The sequence below is a fragment of the Prionailurus viverrinus genome, chromosome C2, assembly GCF_022837055.1.
Source record: "Prionailurus viverrinus isolate Anna chromosome C2, UM_Priviv_1.0, whole genome shotgun sequence".
Lineage (NCBI taxonomy): Eukaryota > Metazoa > Chordata > Mammalia > Carnivora > Felidae > Prionailurus > Prionailurus viverrinus.
In genome coordinates, this window is record NC_062569.1 from 100,179,164 (window position 1) to 100,194,440 (window position 15,277).

Genomic DNA, 15,277 nt, shown 5'->3' on the forward strand with positions numbered 1-15,277 from the left:
GGATACAGCCAAATAAGCCATAGAATAAGAACTCTTAATGTACAATAAGAAAAGCAGTACATACCAGAATTCAATAACCTGTCTTCTGGTATAAGGCAGTCTGGATTCCAACGTGGGCTTGATTGAAATAATCATGTGACCTTGGGCTATTTACTCAACTTTTTTTTTCACTTCAATTTTTAATAGAAATATATCCCTAGCACCTAAAAAGTCCAGCAGGTGTTCCTGGTGTAAAATGACTTTCCACCAGGCTATGATTCCACTTTGTGACTCTGCCATCCTCTAGGGCTTCGCTGTAACTAGTGAACAGGAAAGAGAGAGTGTGGAAGAGGCATAGTTACTTCTTAAAAGCACTGGTCTGGGATGGCATCCAATGGCTAGAACTCTGTGACATGGTCACCCTGAATTCAAGAGATGCTTGGAAGAGTAGCCCAACTGTGCATCCAGGAATAAGAAGAGAACATTGATCTTGTCGAACAGCTAGCAATCTTTGACACACACTTTGTATGTCATGTTAACACATTCAGGCTTTATCATGGACTTAATATGCCATTGATAGCAAAGGAGTAACATGATCATATTTTTAATTTTATAAAAGTCATTCTATCAGCAGCAAAGAGAATGGCATGGCTGATTGACCCAATGACCCAATGGAGAGAAATGTTATTCAGTGAAACACAAGAAGAGGTGCAGGTTTTCAGGGAAGGTGTGTTCAGTTTGGGACATATTGAATATGAAGTGCTTTGGCATCATCAGGGAGAAAATACAAATACATGCTCTAGTGACCTGCTTGAAGTCTAAAAGTCAAGAAAGAAATCTGAGCTGCAGATGGGGATTTGTGTTTTCAACTTGTGAATATAGCAATGGGACCATGTGGAGAACACCATATATAAGGAATGGACAGAGGGAGAGGGACTAGCAAAGGATACTTGAGTGGCAGCATCCCAAGCAAAAAGGGAAAATGGCAGAATATGATGTCAGGGATGCCACAGGAAGAGATTATTTCAAGTAGGCAGTAGTTTACAGTGTCGAAGCAAGACACTGGATATTTTGAAAAAGAGGCTTTGTGAATGTGTGGGCTATTCTGTTTACCCATCCTTCTCTCCCCTTCTCTGTGCTTCAGAGGCTGAGCCTGTAGACTTTATCACTTGAACTCCTTTGCCCTCTGGCTTCCAGTTGGGTTTGTCCAATGGCAGGTCAGAAAGCAGAAGAGGACAAGATATTTCCCCCCATTCCCTCCCTGTTTTGGTGTTTGGTCTCAGAAAGTAGGTACACCCCATGTTAACTTCAGTTCCCACCAGGTGTCCTGTTCTCCCTGGTTCTAGTTCTCACTATTACAGTTCCTTTCCCCGTTTCTTCAGCCCCAGGAATGATAATGGCTTACCACTGTCCCTACTCCCCAAGTGCATCAGCATCACATGTTTGCTGCCTACATCTCTGTAAGTAACCTCTTCCTGCTGGCACACTGACTGATAAAGTAATTTTAGTAGGAAGTCAGAAACCAAATTGCCATGGGTTGAAGGTTGAGTAGGTGGTAAAAAAGGAGTTAGACTTTCAAGGAGTTTGACCATAGAGTTAATTTCTCTCTCCTTTCATTGTGAAAGGGAAGGAGAGAGAGGATAACCAGTATTAACACCCTGAAATGGAGGGAGGAGTTTGTTCTTTCCAAGATGGAAGAGGCTCATTTATGTTTAAATGCTTATGGGAAAGAGACAATAGAGAAGGGTATATTGTTGATATTCAAGAGTAGGGGGTTCATCTATTGCCTAAAGTGTCTGAGAAGGCAGAAATATTTGGGACATGAAACACAGATGGGGGACTTGCCTTAAGTGAGGGGAGGATTGCTTTATCCATCGTAACTGGAGGGATGGAAGACAGGATGGGTAGGAAGGACACGTATGTTTGTATGAAGTTGACAGAATTCTTGTCTGAGGACTTGTTATTTTTCTGCAATCACAGAAACTTCAGAGAGTAGACTTAATGTAGGGTTAGGCATTTGCCAGACGGATATCATAGAAGTATAATGAGGTGAGGGAATTGAGAACATTGATGAGTGATGGCTGGAAGAATCTAAGCTGTATACAAATCAGAGTGCAGGTGAAAGGGTACCTGTGGGGAAGGAGAAAGAGTTAAGGACTGGCACTTCAATTAGGTCTAAGATCAGATTCATAAGGAGTGACCTGAGTAAGAAAGTTGAAAAGATACGAAGCTGATGTGAGAAAGGAAAATGTCTGAATTTATGACTTCAGAGATGGAACAATTATGGATGACAAGATTTAGGAAATGACCCATAGGAATACCCATAAGGTATTCAAGATCACTACTTCAATGAAGGAAAAGTGAATGGAAAAGCATCTCTTCCCCATTCTCTGAGTCCCTAGCATTTTCCTCATCATCCCAATCTGTCTCTCCCTCAGAATCCTGGGTCTCATATGATGATGCCACATGGTAACCCCTGCCCCAGGCCTGGGACCCAGCTTTCCCCTCCACCTCCTGTCTCCCACCACATCAGGGGCTCACTGCTGAGAGTGCTGGCTCCTACTTTCCATATGGTGGATAAACTGGTTCTGGGGATACCACAGGGTACAAGTTCCAACTCTGACTGCTGGAACTTGGAGGGGGTGAGGGGTGACACAAGTTGAGTAAAGATGTGCTCCTGCTATTTTAATCTGTCATGGAAAGAGCTTTTCTGTAACAATTCTGGGATCCATAGTTGGCCTCTATAGAAACAATGGCAGGGATATCATGTATGTTGAAGTAAAGTACCTTTGTAGAGCTGGTTCTGGATGATAATCATTATTTTTTTTTAAGTTTATTTATTTATGTTGAGAGAGCAAGAATGGGGGAGGGGCAGAAAGAGAGAATCCCAAGCAGGCTCTGCACTGTCAGCACAGAGCCCAATGTAGGGTTCGATCTCATGAACTGTAAGATCATGACTTGAGCCAAAACCAAGAGTCAGGACACTTAACCCACTGAGCCACCCAGGCACCCCACTCACTAATCATTATTCTTTTGTTTTTATTATTTACATCCAAATTAGTTGGCATATAGTGCAACAATGATTTCAGGAGTAGATTCCTTAATGCCCTTTACCCATTTAGCCCATCCCTCCTCCCACAACCCCTCCAGTAACCCTCTGTCGGTTCTCCATATTTAAGAGTCTCTTCTGTTTTGTCCCCCTCCCTGTTTTCATATTATTTTTGCTTCCCTTCCCTTGTGTTCATCTGTTCTGTGTCTTAAAGTCCTCATGTGAGTGAAGTCATATGATATTTGTCTATGTCTGACTGACTAATTTTGCTTAGCATAACACCCTCTAGTTCCATCCACATAGTTGCAAATGGCAAGATTTCATTCTTTTTGATTGCTGAGTTATACTTTATCCATTTTTTCCATTCATCCATCGATGGACATTTGGGCTCTTTCCATACTTTGGCTATTGTTGATAGTGCTGCTATAAACATTGGGGTGCCTGTGCCCCTTTGAAACAGCATACCTGTATCCCTTGGATAAATACCTAGTAGTGCAATTTCTGGGTCATAGAACAATTCTATTTTTAATTTTTTTGAGGAACCTCCATATTGTTTTCCAGAGTGGCTGCACCAGCTTGCATTCCCACCAGCAATGCAAAAGAGATCCTCTTTCTCTGCATCCTTGCCAACATCTGTTGTTGCCTGAATTGTTAATGTTAGCCATTCTGACGGGTGTAGGTGATATCTCATTGTGGTTTTGATTTGTAGTTTCCTGATGAGTGATGTTGAGCGTTTTTTCATGTGTCGGCTGACCATCTGGATGTCTTCTTTGGAGAAGTGTCTATTCATGCCTTTTGCCCATTTCTTCACTGGGTTCTTTGTGTTTTGGGTGTTGAGTTTGGTAAGTTCTTTATAGATTTTGGATACTATGTCATTTGCAAATATCTTGCATTTGCAAATATGTCATTTGCAAATATCTTCTCCCATTCCGTTGGTTGCCTTTTAGTTTCGCTGATTGTTTCCTTTGCTGTGCAGAAGCTTTTTATTTTGATGAGGTCCCAATAGTTCATTTTTGCTTTTGTTTCCCTTGCCTCAGGAGACGTGTTGAGTAAGAAGTTGCTGTGGCCAAGGTCAAAGAGGTTTTTTCCTGCTTTCTCCTTGAGGATTTTGATGGCTTCCAGTCTTACATTTAAGTCTTTCATCCATTTTGAGTTTACTTTTGTGTATGGTGTAAGAAAGTGGTCCAGGTTTATTTTTCTGCATATTGCTGTCCAGTTTTCCCAGCACCACTTGCTGAAGAGACCATCAGTTTTTTTTCTGTATTGATTGGTCTGATTCAGCTTTTTGTTCATTTATTCATTTGTTTTTTTAGATTCCACACGTGAATGAAATCGTACAGTATTTGTCTTTCTCAGTCTGCCTTATTTCACTTAGCATAATTCCCACTAGATCCATCCATATTGTTGCAAATGTCACAGTCTCATCCTTTTTAATGGCTGTGTAATATTCCATTGTGTATGTGTATTTTTAAAAGTTTATTTATTTACTTATTTATTTATTTTATTTGTTTGTTTATTTTGAGAGGGGGATTTGGGGGTGGGACAGAGAGACAGAGAGAATCCCAAGCAGTTTCCATGCCATCAGTGCAAAGCCCAACATAGAGCTGGAACTCATGAACTGTGAGATCATGGCCTGAGCCAAAATTAAGAGTCAGACACATTGAATGAGCCACCCACGTGACCCTATGTATGTGTATTTTTTACCACATCTTCATTATCCTATCCTTTCACCTATCAAAAGACACTTGGGTTGCTTCCATAAATTGGCTATTGTAAATAATCTTGCAATAAACATAGGGGTGCATATCTTTTGAATTATGTGTTTATTTTCTTTGGGTAAATACCCAATAGTGGAATTTTTGGATCATATGATATTTCTATTTTTAATTTTTTGAAGAACCTCTATACTGTTTCCCAACGTGGCTACACCATTTTACATTCCCATCAACAGTGTACATCCTTTCTTCACATCCTCACCAATGTTTTGGTTATGTTATGTTTTGTCTTTTTTAATTTAAGTCATTCTGACAAGTGTATGGTAATATCTCATTGTGGTTTTTCATTTGCATTTCCCTGATGATAAGTGATGTTGAGCATCGTTTCATGTGTCTGTTGGCCATCTGTATGTCTCCTTTTGAAAACGTCTATTCAGGTCCTCCACCAACTTTTTAATTCAACTGTTTTTTGTGTTTTTTTTTTTGTTGTTGTTTGTTTGTTTGGTGTTGAGTTGTGTAAGTTCTTTATATTTTTTGGAATATTAACCTCTTATCAGATACATCATTTGCAAATATCTTCTCCCATTCAGTAGGTTGCCTTTTTGTTTTGTTGATCGTTCCTTTTGCTGTGCAAAAGCATTTTATTTTGATGCAGTCCCAATAGTTTATTTTTGCTTTTGTCTCTCTTACCTTAGGAGACATATCTAGAAAAATGTTGCTATGGCTGCTGTCAGAGAAATTATGGCCTGTGTTCTCTACTAGCATTTTTATGGTTTCAGGTCTCAAATTTAGATCTTTAATCTACTTTATTTTTGTATATGGTACCAGAAAGTGGTCCAGATTTCATTCTTTGACGTGTAGATGTCCAAATTTCCCAGCACCATTTACGGAAGAGACTGCCTTTTCCCCACTGTGTATTTTTGCCTTCTCTGTCATAGATTAATTGGCCACATAACCATGGGTCTTTCTGGGCTCCCTATTCTGTTCTATTGATCTATATGTCTATTTTTGTGTCAGTACCATACTGTTTTGATTACCACAACTTTGCAATACATCTTGAAATCTGGAATTGTGATACCTACATCTTTGTTTTCCTTTCTCAAGATTGTTTAGGCTCTTTGGGGCCTTTTGTGATTCCATACAAATATTAGTATTATTTGTCCTAGTTCTGTGAAAAATGCTGTTAGTATTTTGAATCTTTGAAATGCTTTGGGTGGCATGGGCATTTTAACCATATTAGTTCTTCCAATCCATGAGCATGGAATATCTTTCCATTTGTTTGTGTTGTCTTCAAGCACTTCCATCAATGATTTATAGTCTTCAGAGTACCGTTCTTTTACTTCCTTGGTTAAGTTTATTCCTAGGTATTTTATTCCTGTTGGTGTGATTGTGAATGGGATTTCTTTCTTAATTTCTCTTTCTGGTCCTTTGTTACTAGTGCTTAAAAATACTACCAATTTCTGGGTATTAATTTTTGTACCCTGCAAATTTATTGAATTCATTTATTACTTACAGTAGTTTTGTGGTGGAGTCCTTAGGTTTTCTTTGTATAGTATCAAGTCATCTGCAAATAGTGGCAGTTTAACTTTTTCTTTACCAATATGGATGCTTCATTTCCTTATCTAATTGCTGTGGCTAGGACTTCCAGAACTATGTTGAACAAAAGTGGTAGGAGTGGACATCCTTATATTGTTCCTGATCTTAGAGGAAAACTTCTCAGTTTTACACCATTGAGTCAGATGTTAACCATTCATTTTTTATATACAGCCTTTATTATGTTGAGATATGTTCCTCTAAACCCACTTTGCTGAGAGTTTTTTAAAATCATGAACGAGTATTGAATTTTGTCAAAAGTTTTTTCTGCATCTATTGAAATGATTGTATGACTTTTATCCTTTGTTCTGTTGATGTGTAACATATTGATTGATTTGTGAATGTTGAACCACTATGCATCCCTGGATTAAATCCCACTCGATCATGGTGAATGATCTTTTAAATGTATTGTTGAATGCAGTTTGTTAATATTTTGTTGAGGATCTTTGTATCTATGTTCATCAGGAATGCTGGCCTGTAGGTTTCTTTGTGTGTGTGTGTGTGTGTGTGTGTGTGTGTGTGTGTGTGTGTGTGGTGTCTTTACCTGGTTTTAGAATCAGGGTAATGTGGACCTTGCAGAAAGTATTTGAAAGTTTTCCTTTCTCTTCTACTTTTTTTTTTTTTTGGAATAATTTGAGAATAGGTAGAATAGGTAGTAACTCTTCTGTAAATGTTTGTTATCAATCACCTGTGAATACATATGGTTCTGGACTTCTGTTTTTGATAGTTTTTTTTGTTTGTTTTTGTGTTTTGTTTTTTTTTAACCTATTCAGTTTTGTTACTAGTAGTTGGTCTGTTTAGATTTTCTGTTTCTTCCTGGTGCAGTTTTAGAAGATTGTGTTTCTAGGAATTCATCCATTTGTTCTAGGTTGACCAATTTATTGGTATGTTTGTTTTTGTACTATTCTTTTATAATACTTTGTATTTCTGTGGTGTCAGTTGTTACTTGTCTTTCATTTCTGATTTTATTATTTTTTTCCTTTTCTCTTTTTATCTTGATGAGTCTGAGCAGAAGTTTGTCAATTTTGTTGATCTTTTCAAAGAACCATCTCTTGGTCTTATTGGTTTTTTTTGTTGTTGTTGTTGTTTTGTTTGTTTTTAGTCTCTATGTCATTTATTTCTGTTCTGATCTTTATTATTTCCTTCCCACTCATCCTGGACTTTGTTTTTCTTTTTCCACTTCCTTTAGGTGTAAGTTTAAATTGTTTATTTGTGGACTGTCTGGGTGACTCAGTTGGTTGACTCTTGATTTCGGCTCAGGCCATGATCCCAGAGTCATAGGATTGAGCCTTGCATTGAGCTCTGCACTGAGCATGGAGCCTGCTTGAGATTCTCTTTCTCTGCCCCTCTCCTTTGCTTGTGTTTTTTTTCTCTCTCTCTAAAATGAAATAAGCAAAAATAAGTTGCTTATTTGAACTTTTTATTTTTTGATGTAGCCTTGTAATGCTATATATTTCCCTCTTACAACTGCTTTTACTGTGTCCCAAAGATTTTGGATTGTTGTATTTTAATTATCATTTATCTCCAGGTATTTTTAAATTTCTTCTTTGATTACTTTGTTGACTCATAGGTTGTTTAGTCTCGACATGTTTCTGTTCTTTCTAGTTTTTTTCTTCTTGTGATTGATTTCTAGTTTCCTGCCATCGTAGTTGGAAAATATGCATGGTATGATTTCAATCTTAAATTTACTGAGGTTTGTTTTGTGGTTTAACATGTGATCTGTTCTGGAGAATGTTCCATATGCACTTGAAAACAACGTGTCTTCTGTTGTTTTGGGTGGAATGTTTTGTATATCTGTTATATACATCTGGTCTAATGCATTAATCAAAAATACTGTTTTCTTGTTAATTTTCTGCCTGGATGAACTATCCATTGATATTTGCGGAGTGTTAAAGTCTCCTACTATTATTGTATTACCACCAGTTTATCTCTTTATGTCTGTTAATATGTGCTTCATGTATTTAGGTGCTTCAGTGTTGGGGTTGTTGATATTTACAACTGTTATGTCCTCTTGGTAGATCGATCCCTTTATCAGTATGTAATGCCCTTCTTTGTTTCTTGTTACAGTCCTTATTTTAAAGTTTGTTTTGTCTGATAAAAATTTGCTACTCCAGCTTTGTTTGTTTTTGTTTTTTGGGTTTTTTTTTTGTTTGCTTTCATCAGATGGTAAATATTTTTTCATCCCTTCACTTGTAGCCTGTCTTTAGGTCTGAGGTGAGTCTCTTGTAGGCAGCATTTGGATGGTCTTCTTTTTCTATCCATTCCATCACCCTGTGTCTTTCTATTGGAACATCTAGGCTATTTCAATTTAAAGTAATTATTGAGTGGCACCTGGGTGGCTCCGTCTGTTAAGCGTCTAACTTTGGCACAGGTCATGATTTCATGGTTCATGGGTTCGAGCCCTATGTCAGGTTCTGTGCTGACAGCTCAGAGCCTGGAGCCTGCTTAGGATTCTGTGTCTCCCTCTCTCTCTGCCCTTCCCCCACTCGCACTCTCTCTCTCTCTCTCTCTCTCAAAAATAAATATTCAAAAAAATGAAGTAATTATTGATAGAAATATACTTTTTGCCATTTTGTTGTTCGTTTTCTAATTGTTTTTGTAGTTTTTCTGTTCCTTTCTTCTTCTCTTGCTCTCATTTGTGATTAATGAGTTTCTATAGTGTTATGTGTGGCTTTCTTTCACTTTATTTTTTGTGTATCAATGATAGGTTTTGAGTTTGAAGTTACCATGATGTTCATATATAGTATCCTAATATACAGCGGTCTATTGAGTTGATGATCATTTAAGTTCAAACACATTTTTAAAAATTCTTTTTTTACTACCTCTTCCATGTTTTATGCATATGCTGTCATATTTTATATCGTTTTATTCATAATTTTCTTTCATCTAATTATGGCCATTTCTTTTTCACTTAAAGAAATCTCTTTAACATTTCTTATAAGGCTTATTTAGTGGTGATGAACTCCTTTAACTTTTGTTTGTCTAGGTAACCCTATCTCTCCTTCAAATATGATGATAATCTTGACTGGTAGAGTATTCTTGGCTATAGGTTTTTCCCTTTCAGCACTTTGAATATATCATGCCACTCCCTTCTGGCCTGTAAAGTTTCTGCTAAAAAATCAGCTTATAGGGGCACCTGGGTGGTTCAGTCGGTTGGGCATCCGATTTCAGCTCAGGTCATGATCTCACAGCTCGTGAGTTCGAGCCCCGTGTCAGGCTCTGTGCTGACAGCTCAGAGCCTGGAGCCTGCTTCAGTTTCTGTGTCTCCCTCTCTCTCTGCCCCTCCCCTGCTCATGCTCTGTCTCTCTCTGTCTCAAAAATAAATAAAAACATTAAAAAGTTTTTTAAAAATCAGCTTATAGAGTTTCTCTTATGGGAAATTTTTTGCTTCTCTTTTGCTGCTTTAAAATTTTTCTCTTGGGGAGCCTGGCTGGCTGAGTGGTTGAGCATCTGGCTCTCAATTTCAGCTCGGGTCATGAATCCAGGGTCATAGGATCTAGCCCCATACTGGGCTCTGTGCATGAGCTAGCCCCACACGGGGCTCCGTGCATAAGCTAGCCCCACACTGGGCTCCATGCTGAGCATGGGGTCTGCTTAAGATTCTTCCTCTCTCTCTCTCTCTCTCTCTGCCCCTCTCCCCCTCTCTTGTGCACACACTCTCTCTAAAATAAAATAAAGATTAAAAAATAAAAAAATTAAAAAATAAAAATTCTCTCTTCAACATTTGATATCTTAGTTATTATGTGTCAGGGCATGGGCCTCCTTGGATTCATCTTGTTTGGAACTCTGTGCTTGTTGAATCAATGTCTATTTGCTTCCCTAGGCTAAAGATGTTTTCAGTTCTTATTTCTTCAAATAAGTTTTCTGTCCCATTCTCTCTCTCTTCTTCTTGGACCCCCTATAATGTGAATGTTTATTTACTTGATATTGTCCAAGAGATCCCTTAATTTAAAAAATTATTTTTTGGGGCGCCTGGGTGGCTCAGTTGGTTAAGCGACCGACTTTGGCCCAGTTCATGATCTCGCAGTTTGTGAGTTCGAGCCCTGCGTTGGGCTCTGTGCTGCCAGCTCAGAGCCTGGAGCCTACTTCAGATTCTGTGTCTCTCCCTCTCTCTACCCCTCCCCTGCTCATGCTCTGTGTCTCTCTGCCTCTCAATAATAAATAAACGTTAAAAAAATATTTTTTATTTTTGTTGTTCAGTTTGGGTGAGTTCCATTACCCTCTTTTCTAGATTGCTGATAAGTTCTGCATCCACTAATCTACTATTCATTCCCTCTAGGGTATTTTTTTTTTTATTTCAGTGATTATATTCTTTAACTCTGATTACTTCTTTTTTATATTTTCTATTTCTTTATAGATGTTCTCACTTAGTTCTTCCACTCTTCTCGCCAGCCTGGTGAGCACATTCATGGTTATTACTTTGAATTCTTTATCAGGCATTTTGCTTATCTGTTTCATTTAGTTCTTTTTCTGAGGTTTTGTCTTATTCTTTCCTTTGGTACATATTCCTCTATCTCCCCATTTTGCTTGAATTTCTGTGTTTGTTTCTATGAATTAGGTGGAAGAGCAACTTCTAAGTTTGAAGGAATGGACTTGTGTTCAGTCATCTCCTATGTAGATTATGGGCTCTTTGTGACACCTGCTGACTGGCTGGAGCTGTGGCTGGTGTGGACTGGGAGCCTCATGGCTCTCCATGAAGAGGGTGCCCTGTCAGGGCAGCTAAAGCCGAAGTGGGTGCAGACTGGTGTGGTCTCTGAGGTCTCCACCAAGCAGGTGCCTGGACAAGGCAGCTAAGGCTAAAGTGGGTGTAAACTGGGGTGTCCTGAGACCCCTAGCATGCAGAAGACACCTTGGCAGGATAGCTAAACCTGAAATGGGTGCAAGCCAGGGTGCCCTGGCAGGGCAACTGGAGCTGAGGTGGTATGTGGACCAGGAGGTCCCTAGGCTCTCTGTGCAGAGGGTGCCCTGGCAGGAGAGCTGAAACTAAAGTGGGTGCAAGCTAGGGGGACCTGGGGCTCTAAGCACAGAGGGCACCTTGGCATGATAGTTGAAGTTAAAGTGGGTATTAGCCTGAGTGTTCCAGCACTCTCCACACAGTGCTCCTTGCAGAGACAACTGGAGCCTAGGCAGAGTACAGGTCAGGGTGTCTTGGGGGCATCCCATGCAGGGAGAGGGGTGCTCTGGCAGGACAGCTAAAGCTAGAGTGGGCATAGGCCAGTGTGATCTCTGGGGCTCTCCATGAAAAATGTGTCCTAGGAGGACAGCTGAAGTTGAAGTAGCTTCAAGCTGGGTTGTCCCAAGCTCTCCACACTGAGGTCAACCTGCCAGAGCAGCTGAAGCTGAACTCCATGCAAGCTGGGATGTCTCAGGATGCTTAGCACAGGAAGTGCCCTGGCTAGGTGACTGGAGCTGAGCTGGTGTGGGTGGAGGTGTTTTGGGGTGCTCCAAGCAGAAGGTGCCCTGTTGGAGTGGCTGAAACCAAAGCAAACATGGACCTGGTGTTGCTGGGGTGCTCTGCGCAGGGGACTCCCTGGCAGGGCAACTGGATTGGAAACAGATGACAGCCAGGAGGTTCCAAAGTGCTGTGTGCCCGATGTGCCCTAGCAAAGTGTCTGAGGCTGAAGTGGTGTGGGCCTGGAGTGTTCCAGGGTGCTTTGTGGCTGTATCACCTTGGTGTGAAAACTGGAGCTGTAGTGAATGCTAATCAGGCATGTCCTGGTGTGCATCACTCTGTGGCTGCTTTGGTGGGATTGCTGGGGCTGCTGTGGGCTAGAGGCTTGGGGTAAGCTGGTTACGGCACCCAGACTACGCACTGGTCTGTGCTTTCATGGTGGAGGTGGAGTGTAGACCCCATCCACTAGCTCCTCCTACCTGGAGAGAGTTCAGCAACTCCCTTGACTTTTGGTGGAATTCTAGGGCTTGTTCTTTTATATGTTAACTGTTCTATTAAACCTCGACTTCTCTGTGACTTAGGGTGCCTAGAACTGGTATAGGGTAGGGACCTGTGCTCACTGAGGTGGCAGACCTGCAAGGGCTCCCAGGCTCTGCTCCCATTTACATTATTAAGATGGAGAGGAGTGCAGACTGTGCCCACCAGTCCCTCCCATCCAGAGAGTGTTCCAATAGCTCCCCTCCCACTGCCACCACCATTAGGTAGAGTTCTGAGCTTGGGTCTTTTTTATGCTAGTTGCTCTTTTAAACCACAAGTTCTTTCCGTGCCCAGCATGACTGGGGCTGGTGTGCATTAAAGGACCTGGAGTTCGCTGAAGCTGAAAGTTGGCATAGTGACTCGACCCTGCTCCAGTCTGTGCTTTCAAGGTGGAGGGACATAAACCTTGTCATTCTCCAGTCTCTGACTCAATTCCTGCAGCTTCCTCCACCATTTGGTGGAACTCTAGGGCTCACTTTTATATGCTAGTTGCTCTTTTAAACCAATATTTTATTTATTTATTTATCTGTGCCCAAGGCCAGAGGAATCTGTTCCTAGTACCTCAGTACTTTCCCTCTCCACTGTGGTTTGCAGTATTTGGGGTGGGGGTTCCCTTTGTTACCGATGTCTGTCTCTCTTGCTGTTCGGTTTTGCTATTATCTCTATCTTTTGTTGTGCAAAAGCTGTTCTTCTTCAGGAGGAATTGCTCTATAGATAGGTGTAATTTGGTAATTCTGGAGAGAAGGGGAGTTCAGGGTCTTCCTACATTGCCATCTTGGAGGAGAACTTTACCACAATTTTCAAAAGAAATGTTTATTAGACTGTAGTACATTGTTAAAAATGGCCCCCATAGGATGAATCACTTCTCCCTGTGTCCATGCCTCTTTGCAATGTGTCTTTATTGCTTCTTCCAGTAAGAGCTGGAGTGTGTTTTCCCATTCCTTGAATCTGGCTGCCCTTCCGACTTGTTTTGGCCAATAGAATGTGATAAAAGTGGCATTCAGGGACTTCTGGCCCAGAAAAAACAAAGCCTTGTGGCATTTGCTTTTGCTCATGGTGGATCCAGCTGCCATATAAAGAAGTCCAGGTTATCTTACTGGAGGGAGTATATTTGGAGAGATAGGTACTAGAGGATGAAATATCACATGGAGAGAAAAGCCATATGGAAGAGAACCAAGGTCCCAGACAATATGTGTGAGCCCAGCTAATACATGAAAGCAGCCATCCCAATTCACCTTCAGCTATTTGAGCTATCCTAGGGAGAGTGCAAAAATTGTGAGTGAGACCATCTTGGGTCTCCTAGATCCAGTCCAACAACTTAAGCCACTAAGTTGTTGATTGTTAACCAGTAATAGGTAACTGACACATGGATATTTAAATGTTTTCCAAAATTTTGTGACTGTAAGTAACAGCAATGAGCATCTTTTTACTGGCTTCCTTGTCTACCAAGGGAATCTGTTGTTGAATTTGCCTGAGTCTATAAACTGAGTAAGAAGTCATGTCTCTCCATTTTGGCGTTCAAGTTAGTCTTTCCTTACAGACTGTAAACTTTCTAAGCACGACACTAAAACCTTACTTCCTGTCTAATATACAGAACCGAGGCCTCTTCCACACCCTCCAGTTCAAGGAAGTTCTGATTTCAAATATCCACTGCTTACCTGCAACTCCATTTCCCTGCTGCCCTCTATTCTTGGTAATGATCGGAAATCTACAGACAACATGGATGCTCTTGTTCTGGGGTCCCTCATCTTCCTAGTACCCCATCCTAAACATCTTCATATCTAAAGCTATTTTTATTTTTCTTTCAGGCTCAGAAAATAAAGGCTTTTTTGATCTTCAAGGCAAATTCTCTACCTGAATACTTGATCCCATCCTTGTTTGTCTCCTCTGGGACTTAGTATGGTGCCTGGCAAAGAAGTGATGCTCAAAAACTTTATTGAATGAATAATGGGTCTTGTTCTGTTCATTCTCTCCCCTCTTTATCCATAGTATGGCCAGCTTCTCTAACTCTTTTGGCCTCTTTCCTTTAGCATGTATGTGTGCAAGTCATTTCCTGTCCATGATGGTCAGTTTTGTGTATCAGTTGGGCTAGGCTCTAGTATCCAGTTACTCAGTCAAACACTAGTCTAGGTCTTTCTATCAAGGTATTCTGTAGATGAGACTGTCAGCTACAAATCAGCTGACTTTATGTAAAGGATTGTCCTGGCTAATCTGGGTAAACCCAATCCAATCAGTTTAAGAGGACTTGAAACTTTAGTAGGTTTCCCTGAAAATAGGAAGAAGGAAAAAATCCCCTCTATAGGCTGCAGCTTCAGCTCTGCTTGAGTTTCCAGACTGTTCTTTTTTATTTTTTTTTTAACGTTTATTAATTTTTGAGAGACAGAGAGAGCATGAGTGGGGAAGGAGCAGAAAGAGAGGGAGACACAGAATCTGAAGCAGGTTCCAGGCTCTGAGCTATCACCAGAGCCTACAGAGCCTGACACAGGGCTCAAACTTATGAACTGTGAGACCATGACCTGAGCCAAAGTCGGGCGCTTAACTGACTGAGTCACCCAAGCACCCCCCAGCCTGTTCTTATTGGCTGGCCTTATGGACTTCAAACTTGATTATCCAAGCCCACAATTGTGCAGGCCAATTTCTTTCAATAAATCCCTTAAAAATATATATGTAATACATATATATGTGTGATATATATACATCCTATTGATTCTATGGGAATGGTGGAACCCTGACTGACACACTACCTTAAAATAAGAAACAAAACAATACTCTGATGGATCCTGCATATCTGTTATAAATTAAACTGTCCCCCTTTCTCTAAGCTTCTAAAAATATTATCCTAGATTCACCAATTCTACTTCCTCCCTTTGCAGTCACCCTTTGAGCTATAGTCTCATTTATTCCATTGGTGAATTGGTCATATTCTTGTGGCTGTGGGTGACCTCAAACTCAGTGTATCAAAAGTTATCTCATTATCCTTGCCACCCACCTAACTCTATTCTACCTTTTAAT